The 12,351-nt window shown below is 36.5% G+C and overlaps 1 protein-coding gene across 1 annotated transcript in view; it reads left to right on the top strand.

Annotated features, from left to right (window-relative positions):
- The window catches only part of TANC2 (tetratricopeptide repeat, ankyrin repeat and coiled-coil containing 2), a 150,902-nt gene that overhangs the window by 7,398 nt on the left and 131,153 nt on the right, over window positions 1-12,351 (top strand). The window lies entirely within an intron of this gene.

Here is a 12,351-nt window from a genome sequence, read left to right as displayed (position 1 = left end):
GGGAGTAGGGGCAGAGGGAGAGGGATAAGTAGACTTCCTGCTGAGCAGGGAGCCTGAGGTGGGGCTCAATCCCAAGACCATGAAATCACAACCTGAATTGGAGGCAGATGCCCAACCCATTGAGCCATGCTTATGCCCCAATGAAAAGAATATTTTTACAGTAAAGTTGCAGGATACAAAATGAACACACAAGAACCACTTGCATTTCTACATGCTAATAACAATGAACAATTCAAAAAGAAAATTAAGAAAACAATTCCCTTATAATAGCATCAAAAAGAATAAAATACTTAGAAATAAATTTAACCAAGAAGATAAAAGACTTGCACACTAAAAAGTACACTAAACTAAGACCAGTACACTAAACACAAATATTGCTTAAGAAATTTTTAAAGATTTAAATAAATGAAGATATATTCTGTGTTCTTGGATTGGAAGACTTAATATTGTTAAAGTGATAATATTTCTCAAAGCAATCTAGAGATTCAGTGAAATTACTATCATAATCCCAACAAAACAATCTTGAAGAAGGAGAACAAAGTTGGAGGACTTGTATTTCTTAATTTCACAACTAATCACAAAGCTTCTTAAAGGCAGGATTCATGTCGTACTGTTTTTATACATCCTCAGGATTTAGCATAATAATTTCTAATTTGTGATTTATATGAGAAGTGTTTATGAAGATACAGTCATTAAGTGATGAAATATTTTAACAAAATAAAATAGAGAAATAAAATGTAGAAGAGTAGGCTCTTTTTCTAAACTATGAAATAGTTTATGGAAGATTGAATTCTCTGTTCCTTGACTATTTAGTAAGACTTGCCATTAAAACGATTTGGACCTGATATTCATGAAGATTTTTTTTAGCTACTGCTTTGTTTTTTGTGGTTTTTTTTTAAGATTTATTTATTTTATTTTTGAGAGAGAGAGAGAACTAGTGGGAAGGAGCAGAGGGAGAGGGAGAGAGAGAGAATCCCAAACTGAGCATGGAGCCTGACACAGGGCTTGATCCCATGACCCTGAGATCATGACCTGAGCTGAAATCAAGAGTTGGATGCTCAACGGACTATGCCACCCAGGCGCCCCTAACTACTTACTACTTCATTATAGTTAATACTATAGGACTTTCTAAGTTTTCTCTTTCTTCTTGAATCAGTTTTCCTTAGGTATGGTTTTTATTTTTTTCAAATTTATTGGTGAAAAGTTGTCCAGAATATTCACTATCTACACAGGAACCTGAGCTAGAGAGCTGAGAGGAGTTCTTGCCACTTCTCTGCCCCCACCCTAAATTTCTCATCCCTGGATTTTATTTTCATCTTTCTTAGTATTGCCTTGGCAGTCCTCATTATCTTAGATTGATGCAAATGTAACTGTTGTTTCTGCTTTTCATCTTGACCTTTCCAAGTCTGTTTTTCACACAACCACCAAAGTGAATTAACCAAAAACCAATTACTCCTTTGATTCCATTACCTATAAGATGAAGTGAACCACCTGAAAATCAAATCTGATCATATCACTCCGTTGACTCCCATTTACCTATAAAATAAAGCCCAGGCCCTTCTGATCTGACGATGGCCAATTTCTCCAGCCTTCTCTCCCACTATTTCTAGCCATGTATATATTATAATAGCAACATAAGACTTTATTGTTACCTGATGCATTTCATTTTTTCCTCTCTGTGCTTTTGTTCCTATTGACCATTCTGCCGTTCTGTAATCTCTGTCTTACATATGAATGACTCCTGTGGATTTTTTAAGACTGTTAAGTATTCTGTCACTACCACTACCACCACCTCCCTTCAATTTTCCCCTCCCAACTCCTATCCAATATATATTATTACTCCATGTTCACAGTAACCCCTGAGCATATAGATGTCATGGCATTTAATGTATGGTATAATAATTACTTTTTGAACCTGCTTTCCACCATTCAATTGTTAATTTCTTACTAGCAGAAACTTTGCCGTACTCATCAGTATCTGCAGCACCTGGTTCAGTAACTGGCATGTGGTAGCACAGTCAGTGCTTAAGTAACTGTTTACAGATGGGGAGAGCTGAAGGGGAGAAGGGGAGAAGGAGTGGGGATCAAGGACTGACCTGGCAATTTGCATTATTTTTTGATAGTGTTTAGAGTGACTGTTAGGTACAAGATAGGTATTAGATTTATGAGATTTTGAACAAAGAGTAGAGATTAGAATTCTCAATTGACTAATTTTGTTCTCTTAAATTCTCTTTATGATTAATTTTAGCAAAATGACCTTTATAATCCCAGCCATACTTCTCCTTGGGTTCTTCTGTTGATATTGTTAGAGTGCATATCCTCTATGTTGCCATATATAAAACATAGCTTTAGAAATGTGTTCATCCAATGGGGCGCCTGGGTGGCACAGCGGTTGAGCATCTGCCTTCAGCTCGGGGCGTGATCCCGGCGTTATGGGATCGAGCCCCACATCAGGCTCCTCCGCTATGAGCCTGTTTCTTCCTCTCCCACTCCCCCTGCTTGTGTTCCCTCTCTCGCTGGCTGTCTCTCTCTCTGTCGAATAAATAAATAGAATCTTTAAAAAAAAAAAAAAAAAAAAAGAAATGTGTTCATCCAAGCAGAAGGGATGGTGCTGACAGATCAGACATAATCTGTTTACAAGTAGTTACCTGTCAGAGGGAAAACCTAACATGTCAGTACAGTGAATGGTCAAAGTAAATGTTCATATGTTCTGAAAATTAAAAATGGGATTCTGCTTTGACTTATAGCTGGCAGTGTTTCTCTATTTTTCTGATAAATTTCCAAAATTATGTTCCTTGTACCATAAGTGCCCTTGTGGATAATAGATCTAATTTAAAGAATGATGAACTTCATTCTTTAATGTGTATAAATATTGAAAGATTTGCTTGAAAAATTATGAGAGAAGAATGAGAATAATATCTGGTCATCAAATTACTTCAACTGTAGAACAGTTATCAAATTATATATAAGCAGTTTTTCTTGAGAAACGATTTGTTTCCCTTTGATTTTTTTTTCTCAATGCAATTTGAGTTGGAAGAAAATTAAATATGGCATAAGGAGTAACAGTCAAATATTACCTTGGAAATCTCATGACTGACCTACCTTAACTGTTACATATGCTTTCTTTAAGTATTTTCCCCTCTGATTATACAAATATCTGCTTTTCCAAACTACATATTGCTTGCATTATTTCAAACAAAAACTTCCAAGATGGTCTATTGTTTATAAGTGCTCTGTATTTAAATCATGCCCTATTAGCAAAATGCATGAAAATTATTACATGTTTTAATTTTATGCACTTTAAATTCCTTTATAGGTCAGTTCAGTGTGATCCTTTGTGATGCACTCCATTTTCCACTTACAGCTATCAGAATTTTAGCCATTCGTGTGCCTGACTGGATCACTCATATAGCTTGCAAAAATGTGTAGAATCCTAGTTACAAGAATCGGAATACTAGAAATGCAGACTTCCTGAATTTTTAAGTATTCGGAATGTAAAAAGTTCCTCTCTAGGGTTCTAAAAGATTTTAAATAACTGTGACTTATTTGAATCTGTGTCGTCTGGATTCACCCCAGATGTGAGTTAATTTCTACCACAGAAAGCATTCTCTGCTCCAATCATACCTTTTCTCCCCAAATTCATAACCCTCCTTAAATATGTGGTGAAATGTCACCAACACAATTGTCAGATATTTGTATGGTAATTTTATATCTGAGACTCTCTTTTTGAATTTTATTGGTATAGCTCTAGTATTACAATAGTCTTATATGTGTGTCTAGTAGATGATACCACTAATGACATATCCTCTCCTATCAGCTATATCTATATATCTATCTATCTATAGCTTCAAGCAAAAATCTTGATAGTTGTAACCTCCATGAGATAGAGATCATATTTCTATCCTATTCCTTTTTCATGTTAAGTTTTAACAATGGTCCTTTTTGGTATGGTTAAATAGCAAAATGAATTTAAGCATGGGTCCATTTTGTTTCTCCTCTTGTTTCTCTGGAGGTCACAGTTCTTTCCAGAATGATATAATTCTTGAATTATTTCTTTTAATCAAATATCAGAATGTTTTTAAGTCCTATTTTTTGCCAAATTTGGTCTTCTGTCCTATAGCCTTATATCACTTAAACACCTACAAAGATGGAGTATCTGTTACTATGCCCATTGTTTATGATTATGTTTTCCTAATGTTTCACATTAGTAAGTAAAAAGAATCAGTACTAGACTGGCAACCCCAAAAATAAGCATAGGAATGTCCCAGTCTAGTTGTAAAATAACTCTATCTTAATAGTGTAATAATCTTCCTTAGAATTAGAAAACTGAAATTCAAAAATAATAAGACTCAGGTCACAAAGACACTAAGAGGCAAAGCTGAGTTCAAATCTGTGTGACTATAGTCCAGTAGGATGTTGTATATTCTTTATTTGATTCAAATTGTCACATTTTAAAAGTCATACCTCCCAGGGGGAAGGGGTTACGGGGATGGGCAATATTGGTAAAGCGGAGTGGGAAATACAGTCTTCAGGTTACAGAGTGAGTAAATTGTGGAGATAAAAGGCACAACATAGGGAATATAGTCAATGACATTGTAATAGCATTATATGGTAACAGACGGTAGCTACACTCGTAGTGAGCATAACATAAGCTATAGAGATGCTGAGTCACTATGTTGTGTACCTGAAACTACTGTAATATTGCGTGTGAACTATACTGAAAAAAATTAAAATAAAAAAGTTACCCCTCTGGGTCATAAACTGAATATTAGATACTTCAAATTATATTTTCATGTTTTCAGAAAAGTTTTTACCTCTGAGTTTTTCCATTTATTGTCCTAGTGACTCCATCATCCTTCCCACCTCTCTCATTAGCACGAAGAAAAATTTCAGTATCTATAATGTGGCATGTTTGTTAAGTCTGGGCATTGCTTATTAGAATGATCAAGGAGACCTAACAAAGCATTTATCTTGCATATTGACCTAATATAATAGTAATAACCAGCATTTATTGAGTACAAACATTGAGCCAAGTACCATTACTTAATCTTTATAATGATCTTATAAGAAAATCGTTGTAGGGGCGCCTGGGTGGCACAGCGGTTAAGCGTCTGCCTTCGGCTCAGGGCGTGATCCCAGCATTCTGGGATCGAGCCCCACATCAGGCTCTTCTGCTAGGAGCCTGCTTCTTCCTCTCCCACTCCCCCTGCTTGTGTTCCCTCTCTCACTGGCTGTCTCTATCTCTGTCGAATAAATAAATAAAATCTTTAAAAAAAAAAAAATCGTTGTAAAATTTCACAGTATCATATCATTGCAATGATACATAAGACTCGACAGAGAATGCTTACAAAATCTTTTAATAAAGATACAGAATAGCAGGTAAAGGAGAATGCAGACAAGCAGAGGACCCTAGACACTTTCAAGTGCAGCTCTCCAAGTTCTTTCTTAAATAGGATGTGCTCAGTCTTCCTCCAAGATTTGTAAGAGGAATCTTGTTTTCAGGAGAGCTCCCCAAAAGTTTACAGTGAAGATTTTTATGCCTCTCTGGTTCCATAGCCAAGTCGGGTTGTCTAACTGAGTCTTCCAGGTATAAGTTGTCAATAAACAACTACTGCGGGAGTAGTTTAAAACTTTAAGGAGCAAATTATAGATCATTAGTTATCTTGGCTAAGAATCAGTACTAGACGTCCAGGCAACCCCAGAAATAAGCATGGGAATGGCCCAGTCTAGTTGCAAAATAACTCTCTCTTATATAATAGTGTAATAATCTTTCTTAGAATTAGAAAACTGAAATTCAAATATAATTGGTCTCAGGTCATATAGACAGCAAGAGGCAAAGCTGAGAATCAAGTTCAGGTCTGTACGACTTCAAAACCCTGGTCCTAGTTACTACAGAACAATGCATAGTTCTAAAATAATTCTGTCTCAGGATAGATGACGTAGAACTATTATATGGCATTAAAACTTTAGTCTCTATCAACAAAAGTAGAATAATGAGTCAAGATAAAAAACTAGTCCTGTTAGTGTTAAAATATGATAGAAGACAGACAAACCAATTTTATTTTTATTTATTTATTTTTTTAATTTTAGTATAACTGACACACAATGTTACATTAGTTTCAGGTGAAAAATATAGTGATTCAACAACTGTATTATACTGTGCTCACCACAAGTGTAGCAACCATCTGTCACCGTACAACGCTATTATGATATCATTGACTACTATTCCCTAAGCTGTGCCTTTCATCCCCATGACTTATTCAATCCATAACTGGAGGCCTGTAGCTCCTTCTCCCCTTCTCCCATTTTGCCCATCTCCCACCCCTTCTCTCTGGCAACCATCAGTTTGTTCTCTGTATTTTTAGGTCTGATTCTGATTTTTGATTGCAAGCAACCCAATTTTAAAATGTACAAAAGACATTGGATAGACCTTTCACCAAACAGGATATATGAATAACTAATAAGCACAGAAAAAAATGCTCATTGTCATCAGTCATTAGAGAAGTGCAAATTAAAACCACAATGGGACACTACTGCTCACCTACTCGAATGGCTGTTACCAAAAAAAGTACCAAGTATTGGCAAAGATGTGGAAAAGCTAGAGCCTTCATGTATTACCCTCATGTGTTATATGAAGTAAACATAAACTTACCATATGACCTACCAATTCCACTCTTTGGAATAGATCCAAGAGAAATGAAAACATGTCTCAGAAAGAAGCATTATTCATAATAGCCAAAAACTGGGAACAATCCAAATATCCATCCCTTGGTGAATGGATGTACAAAATGTGGACTATCCATAAAGTGGAATACTATTTCGGCAATAAAGAGGAAGAAATTATTAATCAATGCTACAGAATGAATTGACCTCAAACATAAGGACTACATATTGTATGATTCTGTTTACATGAAATTCCAGAAAAGGCGTATTTATAGAGACAGAAAGCAAATTAGTAGTTGCCTGGTACTGGAATGAGAACTGAAATTAACTGCAAACAGGCACAAAGGAACTTCTGGGGGTTATGGAAACGTTCTAAAACTGGATTGTAGTGATGATTGCACTGACCTATAAATCTGCTAAAAATCATTGAATTGTACATTTACAGTGGGTACATTCTATAGTATGTAAATCGTACCTCAGTAAAACTGGTTTAAAAACAGAGAGAGTTAATATTATTCACAATAAGCCTGTTACATGCCTGTGATTCCTTCTTCCTCACATTCTCTCTTTTCTGGCTTATATGGCAATACGAACAGACATGTCACATAAACAGTTCTTGATACTGAGGTAGCAGTTTTTTTCTGTATCAAAGAAGGAAAATGGAGAAGGTCTCGGAAAAATCTCTGCAGTTACTTAAGACTCAATATTTTCTCCCTATCCTTTGTCCCACCTGGTCATTATTAGAAATAATGATAGATTAGGGAAACAAATACGTTATATTTTTCGTTAAGGAACCGTGTCTTCCTTTCCAGCTCCATTCATAGCAACTTTACACATAGGAGTGCTTAATTCATCTAGGTCAGCTTGTCTGGCACGTAGACTGCATGCATAGGCTTTGGGCTTTTGAAACCCTTAGTAACCACATGCATGAAAATATTACTACATGCTCTGACGCTTCAGTTACCTTGATGACCTTAAATTATATGAGGTCTCACCATAGAGGAATGGTTGAATAAAATAGGATGCATCCATAAAGTTGAATAATATACAAACATTAACCTGTTATTAAAAATAGCATTTCATTTTGTGATTCATTTTTCTGCGCATGACCTCTTTTGTCACAGAATTGTCCTTCTTCTAGGATTAAAGATTTAGGGCCTATCTTGTTCCTGTAGACTGATTACATATTAGTTGCTCAGTAAAAAATTATTGGATAGGTAGGTGAATGGAATTAACCAAAAGTCACCAAGTTTAGTGAAAAGCATCAATGAAGCAAAAATCCACCAAATTCCTAAGTGGGAATAGTTACCTAGAGAATTTTACTTCTGGTATTTTGTGTCAGTTGTCTGTTTTTACTTTCTGTGCCCCTAAGATTCTAGACCATTGTGCACCAAATAGAACGAAAGTAGGGTCCTTAGGCCACTGAATCTTTGGATACCACAAATTAACTCACAGTTTCTCTAATCTTTCCATCACTGATCAGGACTTCCATAATTTTTGTTGATAGATCCCATAGTTTTGAAAATTTTTTCAGCATCACTGTATTTGTTATTTAGCAGTTTCTCATGTTTATCAAACATGCATCTCTGCAAAAGCTTCTGTTTAAATGAGGTAACTACAGTTGTTACCCTTGATGTAATTCTAGCTGTTTACAGAAGTTTGATGTTTTAACTAGCTACCCGTTTTAACTAGCTACATACTATTTATAAATTACTTGAAATATTGAAAACAGTGAACCACATTGCTACTTTCGCAGATCTGTAAAGGTGTAGTATTCCTGTGTTCTGAATATGCTAATGGTTTGTCTGGAGAAAAGGGGTATATTTCTGGGATACATACCAGGCTAAGACCACACAGATACAGGTAAATCTTAGCCAAATCTGATTAGGGACTTAATAATAAAAACTTCGGTTGGACACAACATAAAAAAACGTAAAAGGTAAGGGGTTAAAAAGCAGACATTTTACATGTAGACAAGTCCTCTGGGAAACAGGAGTTTCCATTCTCAGACTTGATTCAGCATACTGACCCTAGCTGTATGAACTCTAAGCTTCTTGCAAAGAATTACAAAGCCAGCTGAATCACCACATCTTTACACCAAATAAAATATTATTTTCCAGCTTTTACTAGATATTTACCAAATTGTACTGAAAAAAAAGTTTAAATATATTTTAAATTAATGAGATAATTTTCAGGAATTAGGATAAGAAGCATACATCTGCTTTAAAAGAACACACATGGGTACATACACACATAATATAAATATGCTATCACTGAACACATTTAGAAATTATAAAATAATGCTGTGAAATCCATAATAATCCCATTGGGAAACGTACAGCATTATGTTTGTTGGCAAAAAGATTGCGAACTATTGGGCTATTCACAACTGAAAGTCTGAATATAGGAAATAAATTTTTAATTAAACTGAGTAGTTTTGACTATATACTGAAACATGACTTGAACATTTGGATTAGCTATGAGAGTATCCCATAGTTCCCAATATTTTCATCAACAAGACTTCCTTAGCATAGATTCCTTAGAAAATAGAGCCTGAGACAAAAAGGTTATATGCTAATGCTATATTAAGGGAGTATAAACCAAGGAAACAAGAGTGAATGAAAGAGGAGTAAGGCAGAAAAGGAGGAGAAGCAAATATAAGGAATGGAATTACAGAGCTGACAGAGGTGATTGCTTGATTCTACTGAAAGTCTTCAGAGAGACCACACATTTCTGAGCTGTGGAAGAGGGAATTACAGGATGCGAGGGCAATCTGGCTGTGACATCTGTCACCCCATTGATTGCCAGGGTTGATTCAGTTGACCTGGCTGGCTAGGCGGGTGTCCCCTTCCTCCCTCATTGCTCCATGTGCGTCCCTCCCAAAGCTGCGTGCTCAGTCGAAGAGGACGACCTTCCCCGATAGAGGAGGACCGTTCTTCGGTCAAGGGTATACGAGTAGCTGCGCTCCCCTGCTAGAACCCCCGAACAAACTCTCAAGGAAGGGGGAATTACAAGTTGATATTACCGCTAGTACCCTTCTCACATTGGTATGTTAGCCCTAATAGCATGCTATTTCCCCGATTCTTACTGTTGCACGAATCCAGTAGCCCTACTACATCTCATGTCTCCACAACCAGGAAGTCTAGAGACAGATGAGAGAGGTTGTATGGCAGTACATAAGACAATGGTTGACTTCTGCCCATGATTATCACAGAGGACCAGGAATAGCCACTATAGCCAATCCTTCAGTCTGGAGCAGGATGTTAATAACAGGTACCCAGTTCCAACCCATGGGAATAGTCCACACCACTGCTAGAGTCAGTGTAACCAGACAACAGGCAGGTGAGTACATTTAGAGTCGCAAGTCTAGTTCAACTCTTGCACCAAGTAGATCAATCATTAGTACTCTCTTTTGGCATCTGGTCTCACCTGGAAACGTGGTACTGTGATACTCAATTCTTTTCTGAGAGGAGAGATCCAAATCCAGTTCTTCGAGGAGATGACCAGTTGCAGTCTCCCAAAAAGCCTTAGAAAGGATTAGTAAATAAAGATTAAGTCTCTGCTCTTCCTGCTGGTCCTGGAGTCCATACTGTGTGCTCATCATCTCCCTCTTTCACCCATTTCAGAACAAAGAATATCAAAATAGGGGCGCCTGGGTGGCACAGCGGTTAAGCGTCTGCCTTCGGCTCAGGGCGTGATCCCGGCGTTATGGGATTGAGCCCCACGTCAGGCTCCTCCACTATGAGCCTGCTTCTTCCTCTCCCACTCCCCCTGCTTGTGTTCCCTCTCTCGCTGGCTGTCTCTGTCTCTGTCTAATAAATAAATAAAATCTTTAAAAAAAAAAAACGAATATCAAAATAGATTTCAGAATAAACAGGATGACCTATCGAGGAAGGTCATTTCATAATGATAAAATGGGTCATTTCATCAAGAGGAAATAGCAGTCCTAAATGTTTATGCACTGAATAACAAAGCTTCAAATGGGAGAAATCCAGAGAGATTTTAACTCTCATCTCTCAGTGGTTGAAAGAACAAATAGGAAATGAATTAGCATATAAAGACCTAAACAATTCCATTAACCAACTTGGCCTAATTATTTTTTATTGAACAGTCTGCCTAAAATAGCATAGTTCAGATTCTTTTTAGGTATACACAGAAGATGCACCAAGAGACCATATTCTCGTTCATAAAACAAGTCTCAATAAAGGTAAATGGACTAAACCATTACAAACTGTTCTCTGACCACACTGTGTTTAAACTAGAAACCAATAATAGGAAAATATCAGGAAATTTCACAAATGCTTAGAAATTAAACACATTGCTAAATAACACTTGGGTCAAAAAAAAAATCACAGTGGAAATTTAAATATTTGTAATTGAATGATAATGAAAAAACATCAACATTTTTAGAATGCAGCTAAAGAAGTGCTTAGAAGAAAATTTATAGCATTAAATGCTTATTTTAGAAAAGGAAGTTATTTAATTAGTGAACTAAACTACTTAAGAAAAAGAAGAAATTCAAGTCAAAGTAAACAAAGTAGGAAATAATAGAGCAGAAATCAATCAATGAAATAGGAATAGAGAAAATCAGTGAAATGAAAAGCTAGTTCTTTGAGAAAATCGTATTGATAAACCTCTAGTCATATTAACTAGGAAAAAAAGATACAAATTATGAATATCAGGAACGAAAGAGGGACATCACTACAGAGCCCACAAACGTTAAAAAGATAAGGGAACGTCGTGAACAACTTTATGCCAATAAATTTGACAATTTAGATGAAATGGACAAATTCCTGGAAAATACGTGACCAAAGATCATTTGAGAAGAGAAAGATAACCTGAATAGTTTTATAGCTGTTAAATATAAGTTGAATTTGTTTAAAAATTTTCCCACAAGGGAAACACTTAGTCCAGATGCCTTGACAGGTAAATTCTACCAAACATTTAAGGAAGACATAATACCATTTCTACACAAACTGCTCCAGGAAGTTGAAGTGAAAAGAACACTTTATGAGGCCAACATTACCTTAACACTAAACCAGACAAACACATTGTATAAAAAGTAAACTACAGACCAGTGTTTCTCATGAGCATAGACATAGAAGTCCTTAACGAAATTCCAACATTGATTCCAGCAATATATATATATAAAAAAAAACAGGGACAATATATTAAAAGGGTGTGTCAGGGCTCCTGGGTGACACAGTCGGTTGAACCTCAACTCTTGATTTCAACTCAGGTCATGATCTCAGGGTCCTGGGATCAAGCCCCATGTTGGGCTCTACTCTCAGCAGGGATTCTGCTTGAGGATTCTCCCTCTCTCTCTGCCCCTCCCCCCACACTCACATTCTCTCTCTCTCAAATAAATGAATAAATCTTTTTTAAAAAGGGAGGGGGGATGTGTCACGAGTAGGTAGGTGTAGGGAGCATTGTCATCTTTGAGAAGCCTAATGGTGACCGCCCTCTCTGATGGAATTGACGGGGAGTTGTTGCCTTGGAACTGGACTCCCTTAGTATCAGTGAGGATTCAGAGACCAGTTGGCAGTATTTAATTCTCAGATGCAAGGAGGACTTATTATTGTAAAGAGCAGCAAGGCTGGAAGGCAACCAGGGTGTCTTCCTTAGTAACTCATCTTTTTCCCTGTTACTACAAAGTCCATAACTTTGTTTACATTTCCAAAGAGAAAA

Source organism: Ursus maritimus, unplaced genomic scaffold (genome assembly GCF_017311325.1).
Source record: "Ursus maritimus isolate PB19 unplaced genomic scaffold, ASM1731132v1 scaffold_24, whole genome shotgun sequence".
Taxonomy (NCBI): Eukaryota; Metazoa; Chordata; class Mammalia; order Carnivora; family Ursidae; genus Ursus; species Ursus maritimus.
This window is presented reverse-complemented; position numbering and strand designations above follow the sequence as displayed.